Source organism: Pimephales promelas, chromosome 9 (genome assembly GCF_988280905.1).
Source record: "Pimephales promelas chromosome 9, fPimPro1.hap1.1, whole genome shotgun sequence".
Lineage (NCBI taxonomy): Eukaryota > Metazoa > Chordata > Actinopteri > Cypriniformes > Leuciscidae > Pimephales > Pimephales promelas.
In genome coordinates this window covers 587298-596407 of record NC_142777.1, presented here as the reverse complement: position 1 = coordinate 596407, position 9110 = coordinate 587298, and the positions used below count along the sequence as shown (strand labels likewise).

The window sequence follows — 9110 nt, the reverse complement described above, 5'->3', positions numbered from 1 at the left end:
GTCGGCATTAGTTTACATTCTTGATCAAATCGAAAATAACATCATAAAGCATATACATGAAAAATATATTTAAAACATTAGTACTTATACAAAATTCAGGTCCATGTTTGTACGCGTAAACTGCTGCCTCTGGTTTTAAAGTTGAAACTGCTTCATGTTTTTAGTAACAGTTTCTTGTTGAATCTGGTGTTGAACTCGTGGAGATTCTGGATTAGCATACTGATGAATAATTAGATTATTATTCTCTGATTAGCCTAACTATTATATATAATAATAACCTAAGATTAGCCAATAGAAAAACTGGGCACACTATGTTTAACATACTTGGCTTAAATTTGATGCAAAAGGCCTAATAGAGACCTACTTTTTTTCAGTTCTAAATTTCTATTTAAATTTCAGTATTGTGATTAAGAAGTCGTTAAACTAAAATGTTTCACTTGAATTGATCTGCTACCAGTTCTCAACGAGCAGATTACACAATCGAGAGAATCACTGACACTTTTCAAAGTCTGTGAGTGTAGCGCCTCTTAGCGGTAAAAGACAGTAAATACACACACCCCAAAGTATCAACATCATAGGTTAACGTCGATTCAAGGATATTTTTATTGGTTTTCTCACCATTGTTTCAACATTAATTGCACGTTTAAAAGTGATATTGAACCAACATCACATTCTTGTGGAAATTCAATGCAGTTAACATTGACGCCTAATTATTATTGCTCGGTATCTGGGTTATACATTAAACAATCCCATATCAATCTCCACTTAAAGCTAGGGTATACGATTTCAAAGATTGTTCATTATTAATATCCTCGTTTAGATGCTGGTTATGGTTATATAGTACAATCCTAACAATATGAATAGAAAAAAGACGGAAAATATCCATTCACTCTATTGGCTGTACAGCCGCATAAAAGTTGACCAATGAAAGCTTTGCGGACGCAAAGCTACATTGGTCAACTGCTCTCATCCAATCACCAGCTACACTTGAAACTCCGCCTGGCGCTCGCGTCTCCACCCCACCGCACCCGACCGCGCCCCCCTTCTGCGTCATGAGAATCGCGCGCGTTAGCAGCTGACCGCAAATGGTAGCTAGCTAAGTAGCATATCAGCAATGGATAAAAACGAAAAAGACAACAGCAAGCGTCCCCTGCTTGCCCCTACAAGAAAATGTGAAGAATGCAGAAATTTGAGGAGAATAAATATAGGGTCCACCATTGACCGATGGAGGAAGCTTCAGCGAGATCTGGGACTGATACCGATGCGGACACTGCTGACTTTTTGTTGAGCAGGTAACGTTGAACATTTATTTATACTCTTATATGGCGTGAGTCGCGTGACGTGTTACATAAATAGCTTTTTATCAGTCTGACAACTTGCTAATGCTGCCGGTCGGCATTGGAATGTTAGCTGTTTAGCATCGCCTATCACGGGTCAAAGTAAATATATTTCTGGAAGTGCTTGATTATATTTCAGTATGCCTAGCGGGTTTCTGTTCGAGCCGATCGGAATTTAAACAAGATGCGCTGTATGCTGCTATAACAATTACTCAAAACCTTCGCAATACTACTAATATCAAACTCAAAAATTCGGCCCGAAAAAAAAAACGACAGTGGTACCCCTTACTTTTTTTTTCGGGCGAAAAATTAAGTTTCTCCAATCTTCTCAAAACTCTGGATTCTGATAGAGGGCCATGAGACTTAGACCTGAGTGCAAAAATGGAGGCTCTAGCCCTTTCCAGAGCTGAGATATCGAAACTCTAAATTTCGGCCCGAAAAAAAAAAAACGACAGTGGTACCCCTTACGTTTTTTTTTTCGGGCGAAAAATTAAGTTTCTCCAATCTTCTCAAAACTCTGGATTCTGATAGAGGGCCATGAGGCTTAGACCTGAGTGCAAAAATGGAGGCTCTAGCCCCTTCCAGAGCTGAGATATCGAAACTCAAAAATTCGGCCCGAAAAAAAAACCCGACAGTGGTACCCCTTACGTTTTTTTTTTTCGGACGAAAAATTACGTTTCTCCAATCTTCTCAAAACTCAAGTTCAAGTGTCTAAAGGCAATTTTACATATGATGTGTCATTAGCAATGTCATTAGATTGAAGCGACTAAGCAATGTTGTAAAAGTATGATGATCACAACTTGACTGAGTGACGTTGTTCAATTCGTTTCCCGGGAGAGATCAGTTAGCAGAGGGGAGGGGTGTGTGTGTGTGTGTGTGTGGAGAGGCGGGATGAGTTTTTTAAAACTTCCCTCCCGTTTCAGGCTTTCTCGACCGATTTTCAACATCGTATACTACAGCTTTAAATCATTCATTATATCCAATTTCTTAAAAAAGGTAAATAGATAGTAAAGTACAACAATAGGCCGATGAACATTAGATGAACAAAATGAACAGTTTTTGGTCCTGAGACCCGACTAGGAAGAAAACAGCAAGATCATATCAGAAGACAAAATCATAAGCATAAGCAGGCATATAATAATCACGCACTAATGAGTGGATGAATGGAGTTTTCCTTTTCGGCGTAGATTAAAACAAGAAACTATCTTTAACTTGTGTTAACCACACCTTATTTCAGAGATTTACTTATTTCACCTTAAACCCATTGACTTGGAATGGAACCAGAAGTGTTCGGCAAACTCAGTTGTGGCTCTCAGGACTCAGGCGGCGTGTGACAGCGTATCTCCATCAGTCCGTCGAGTTGTCTGCCCACACTGAAGCTCTGCGGTCGGGCGCTCACGTACTCCAGAAGGTCTCGAGCTCCAGGCGTCAGAGCTCCGTTGATCAACACAACACAGCAGGTCGAGAGCAGATTCCCTCTCTGTAAGGCCAGCAGGTCTTGAAGATAAAGCTCAGGGTCATGATCCATTAGAACCAGATCTAGACGATCATTCCCAGTGTGGGAGCTTAAAGACGAGATGGCCTCAGCCGAGGAGCATGTCAGAACCTGAAACTGAGCAAAGACATGCAGAGGTCATTTTACCACACGCTCTTTGCAGGGTTTTAAAATTAAAATGTAAGGCTTTTTAACTCGATCTCTGCTGGCGTTTTTGAAAAAGTTGCCAGTGCCAGCATATTTTTAAAAATAATTTTCATAAAAATGTCATGGCCTATTGCATCTGAACATGCATTATACCAAAATAAACAACTGACCCCTGAACTTTAAAAAATAAAAACTGTTTTAATTCACACTGAACAAAACACTAAACTCAACACTTTTGTTTCTGAAAGATCCAAGACTTTTTCTACTGTTAAATGTCCGAGCTAAATGTAGATCTACATCTGGGGAGCGATATTTCTTTTCCTAGGATGGTAAGAGAACAGTCATAAATGCCATTAACCCCAGTGACGGGTCGGTTTAGGGACGGGGTTGAGGTAAGTCATATATTTATATATACAGTAATAACTTTTAGTAAAATTCTTTTTTTAACCCGTAATTGAAAAACAAAAAATGAACGGTTGTTGCAAGCTATTTTTAAAATGCAAAGTTAAACACCAAAATTTTTGTATTTGAACTGTAGACACACCAAATGCTGCGCAAAAAAAAAAAAATATATATTGATGTATTTTCAGATTTTAGTATATGACTTTTTGCCCCCTTATTAAACATTTAAAATATTCACAAATTAATATGGTAAAGAATGGCTCTGGGCCCATACAGAGAGGTGATTTAGGCTATAGGTGATTATATGTCTAAAAAAATAACAATGCATTTTAATTGTATTATTAATAAACTAGTATTTTCTAAATTAGTGTCGGCTGGAAACATGTCTCCATCTCCGCTGTGAAACGGATGTGCCTTTAGAGAGAAAGTCACAGCTATGGATTAATCCCACGTTTGCTTTCGATTCGAATTTGTTCGTTTAAAAGAGGACAAAAAGAGAATGTTTAAAATAGAGAACGTTTAAAAAAGAGAATAATTAATTTGTTCGTTTAAAAGAGAACGTTAGCTATGCAGGCTTTAGCCTGCATAGCTAACGTTAGGCTATATATTGTTTCAGTTCATTTTCGACTCGATCCAGTTCACGGAGATCCTGAAAGCACGCCTGATTGTTTTGTTTTATTTTACAGAAGCACGATGTTTTCTTGTTATTGTGAGTTTACACAAATAAAAGTAGCTGCGAATGATGTATTGCTATTTTTCTGTATGACCAGAAATGATCGAGTATTTTAAGTCGTTTCCACTGTTGATAGGAAAACGCAAGTGTTCCCGCCGGCGCCTCCGTCCAGTGCGCTCCACACTCCACACACACACTTGGATATCCGTCAAAATCTTGTGTTTTTTTTGTAATAATCTTGGCCCCGTTTTAGTATTGTCTAACCTGTATTATGGCTGATATTTGATGAATTGCTTAATTTAGGTGGATTCTCCTAGCCTAAATGTAGGCTAAAAATAATAATAATGATGACAAATTATTATTTGCATTTATAACTATAAATGAGTTCACTTATCATAAAACAATTTATTAATGTTTTATTTTTATGTAACCAAACATTTTACAGTTTTTGAAATGTTTTTATTTTAGGCTATATTTCTTTTTTATATGTGATATTTACACGTCAGTGCATCACTAGTCTTGCCTTATTAATAATCTTAATAAAACTGGAATTAATTCGAGTCGACAACATATTATTATGACACTACATTAAACCAAAAATAAACAGATTTCCACTCGTCAGGCATCTACAGATCTATTGCAGTCCTGTGATACCTGCTGGTGTTTGAAGCCTGACACTAGTATGATCTCCTCGCCTCGGTCTGCGCTCAGAGGATCCAGCTCGACAGTCAGCAGTTGTCCAGACGGAGGGAGCAGACGCAGGATCCTGACTGAGGCGTACCCACAGTGTGTCCCCAACTCCAGAACCCTCCGCGGGGCTTCACGCTTCACAATCTCATCCAGAAACTCACCTACAACCACAAGAGGACATGTTACCACGGAGCAGAAGACTAGCGGATTCAGCATTACCTGATTAAATAAAGCATTTTATAGAACATCCACTATAGACTACTCTAACATTCACAACATGCATCTGCAGAAACAGGCAATTATAACTCGTCATTTACATAAAGAAGTCTTATAGGTACATTAGAAATAGACCCCTATACAGTTGGTAAACATGGTGATGTTTTATTGTGGGTGGAGCTTAGGTGGAGGCAGAACGATCCCTCTGGCCGCTTCACTAACGCGAGTTAGCAAGGATTATTAGCTTGTTTTTTTAACAATGACTGGAGAAAATCCGATATTATCTTAATGTGTAAGGTCACTCAGTGTCCAGGACCGTGATTGTTATTTCCAAAAGTCATTTTTAACGGACAGAAGAAGAGAAGACGACAATGTAAAGAGTGTCATGACGGTGCGATTTTAATCATGTGAATATTTTCTAGAAATAAAAAATACAAATACAGCATATTCATTTTTGATTGATACTGTCTTTAACCAAACAACACAATAAGATGATATTTAATAATAATATAAGTAATTTAAGCTCCTTATTATGTAGCCGAATCTGTGCTGGTTTGTATTGGCCGCCTCCAGTTTTCACTTTGTTTTGCCTCCAGCTAGCGCCGTGACGTAACTGTGACGTCGGCACAAAAGGGGTCTATAGAGTGTTTGAGGGTCAGAAATTGTTCATAGAAGACAAAAATTAAATGCTACTGAAGTGAAGAAAGAGGACGACCTTTTTAACAATGAAAAGAACATCCATTAAATGTGATTAGTAAAAGTGTTTAAGGAGGCACACACACATCTGGATAACAGACCTTTCTGAGGGCCAATGTTAAAGGAGGGGTGTGTGGCGGAATAGAGGTCGAAGGTCAGCAGAACACTCTGAGCCTGTCCGTGGGTGCAGTTGGAGAAGACATAGGCGTGAGTGGAGCTGACACACACCTTCCTGTGAGAACGGCCCAGTGTGCCAGAATACAGCTGGCGGCACAGAGCCAACAGAGGAGAGCGGAAAAAAGCCGTCATCACGACCACAGCCGAGAGCAGAGGAACCGAGAACACCAGCAGAGACATCACTGAACATCACTGAACCCTACAGGAGACATCACTGAACATCACTGAACCCTAAGGAGACATCGGTGAACCCTACAGGAGACATCACTGAACATCATGAGCCCTAACAGCGACATCAGTGAACTAGAAGAGACTTTTTTTACCTTTATTTAACCAGGAAGTCCCTTGAGACTGAAATCTCTTTTTCGAGGGAGACCACTGGCCAAGACGGCACACCAAATACAAAATACAGCAAAGTCAACAAACAAACAAACAAGCATCACACATAAGAAGGAACAGGTCACATATGGCAGTTACATTTTTGAGTTACAGTATATGGCATTTTAACATGGCCTTAAATTCATTTAATGGGACTAGATCAGTTAGTAAGTTTAATGTAAGTTGGTTTTTCCAAGTCCATGGTGCAAAATAAGAGAAAGCTTTTTCCCAGCTCAGTAAAAACCCTTGTTAATATTTTCAGACACATTTTTACCATAAACGCATCATCTTTCCTGTCCCTGAACAACCAGCTGGATGTCAACCAATCAGGCTTCGGGAAAGGGCATTCAACCGAGACTGCATTGCTGTGGTCAACCACAAGAGGTCATCTTCCCCCACGGTGTCAGACACATTAGAAACTGCATTTCCCACAATCCTTCTGTTCTCATCATCGTTCACTGCACCCAGCTGTCACCCATTAAGATTGTTAGTCTGTGTGTATAAGTACCCTGCTGGTTTAGTGTTTGTTACGGAGTCCTTATCTATTATATCACCATATCTGAGGTCTGTTTCGGTCTGCTCACTGTTCTGGATTGCTTATGTGGATGTTCACCCCTGCCTGGACTGTTTTGTGAGTAATTGATTTCCCTATTAAAAACTGCATTATTGGATCTTCTGTGTTCCTTGAGTGTGGATTGTGACAGAAGGACTCTGTCCAGGTCAAGATCCAGAAAGTTTTTAATAGGGCGAATCTGTTACTCACAAAACAGTCATTTTAAAAATTACAAGGTCAAAATATATATAGCCTGTATATTTTTAATGAACAAACAAATGCAGCAGAAAGGCTAAAATCTTTCCGTGGCAGGGTCAGCTGTCACCGAGACCCGTCACTCCACCCGTCACCGCCATATGCGCCTGTATCTTGACCCGTCACGGCTATATGTGCATGTCCCGCGTGTGATCACTAGCAGTGCCGAGTCTGACGAAGACAGAGAACTGTGGAGATGTGACAAAGTAGTTGCTTGTGCAAAATCAAGGAAGAAGCAGTTCTGTTAAACGTCACACATGAACATGTTTTACCAGATTTAGTGCTACACTTATTGTCTCTTATTTGTTCCCCACAAATTTTTTTGTTCACTAAATGTTCAGATTTTAAACAATTATTGTGCACGCTGAATTACCCACTAATCTAATTTATAATAGCATTTTTGTCGTAGGTTATGATCTTTTTTTTTTAATTTGTTGTTTTTCTTTATAATGAAGCTGTCTGTATTAAGTAGATTGTGTTTAACACAAAATAGTGATGATCAGTTCAACACACAGAGTTAGAGAAATTCTACTTGTTTTTTTTTTAAACTGCGCTCGGATCGGTTTACTTCGATACTCTGAATTTTTGGAATTGGATTGGTTCAGAAATGGTATCCCTAATATTTTCTGGTAGGCTATATCTAAGTTACTCAGGAGCTCTGTTGATGTAGGCTTAGCTAATGCAGGAGTGAACGCATCATTAGCCAGCTAGCTAAAGCTCCAGACGGTGGAAAAGTATTCGCTAACGCTACGGAGACCATCATATTTTAGACTAATGGCTGAAGTTACGTTTCTCCAACTCTCCCCAGGTTGGCAAAAAATGCATCTCAAAATGCATCAGATTGATGCTTTAAAATATGCAATATTAAATATTTTCTTCAAGGGGACACGCCTCGACCGACCCCCTTACAGGGGTAATAACCTTCTCACCTTTTTCATGACCCGTTTTCATGCCCGTAAAGGTAAGAAACCTGATAGATTTATTATTATTTTTACGCTGTCAATTAACTGATGTACACCTTGAATTGAGATACTTAAATATAAGCTAGGGGGCCTTTTGAGGTAAAGTGCCCAGGGGCGCTACACTGTCTTAAAGGAGTAGTTCACTTAAAAAAAACTTTTGCTGATAATTTACTCACCCCCATGTCATCCAAGATGTCCATGTTCAGACATGTTCTGTCCATGTTCTTTCTTCAGTCGAAAAGAAATGAAGGTTTTTGATGAAAACATTCCAGGATTTTCTCCATATAATGGACTTCAATGGGAACCAAACGGTTCAAAGTCCAAAAGACAGTTTCAGTGCACCTTCTAAGGGCTTTAAACGACACCAAACGATGAATAAGGGTCTTATCTAGGACTCTTCAAGTCATGACTCGAAAAAAGATTTGTTCATTTTGATGAACGAGTTTGAACAGGAGAGTCTTGAACGCTCATCAGAACATAGCAAGGCGAGCATTTGAGCTTATAAAACTTAAACGTTTTTTTTTTTTAAATGAGCGATCGTTTCGCTTGATAAGACCCTTATTCATCGTCTGGTGTCATTTAAAGCCCTTTGAAGCTGCACTGAAACTCTCATTTGGACCTTGAACCGTTTGGTTCCCATTGAAGTCCATTATATGGAGAAAATCATGGAATGTTTTCATCAAAAACCTTCATTTCTTTTCAACTGAAACAAAGAAAGACATGGACATCTTGGATGACATGGGGGTGAAGAAATTATCAGCAAAAGTTTTTTTTAAAAGTGAACTACTCCTTTAAGACAGCAGACTTGACAGCTAACCCTACCACTCCCTCTCGAAAGCATTGACAATATCTATAGTATGCTTTTAGAAAATACAATACTGAATCTAATATTTTCGAAAATCAATATTTAGCAAAATATTTACTACTTATTTATAGTGAAACTTTTCCTCCGTGGAAAACCACAGAGAAAAGTTTTCAGCTAATCTGAGCAAACTGATGACTGGAGGAGGAGAGGTTATCAAGCTCGCACTGACAGTGTTTGCCTACATTACACATGTTCTGAAGATACAGTTAAATTATGAGGATCACGACAACATTTACAGATTCTGCGTCCAATAAGTTGAGTCGG

At 38.9% G+C, this 9110-nt stretch overlaps 1 pseudogene across 1 annotated transcript; it reads right to left on the bottom strand.

Annotated features, from left to right (window-relative positions):
• Positions 1–633: 633 nt before the first annotated feature.
• LOC120464349 (catechol O-methyltransferase-like) lies at positions 634–8150 on the bottom strand (annotated as a pseudogene). The gene is made up of 4 exons (XR_016169625.1): positions 6157–8150; positions 5758–6032; positions 4709–4905; positions 634–2949 (listed from the first exon to the last, which is right to left on the bottom strand). The product of XR_016169625.1 is annotated as a catechol O-methyltransferase-like (transcript).
• Positions 8151–9110: the final 960 nt, after the last annotated feature.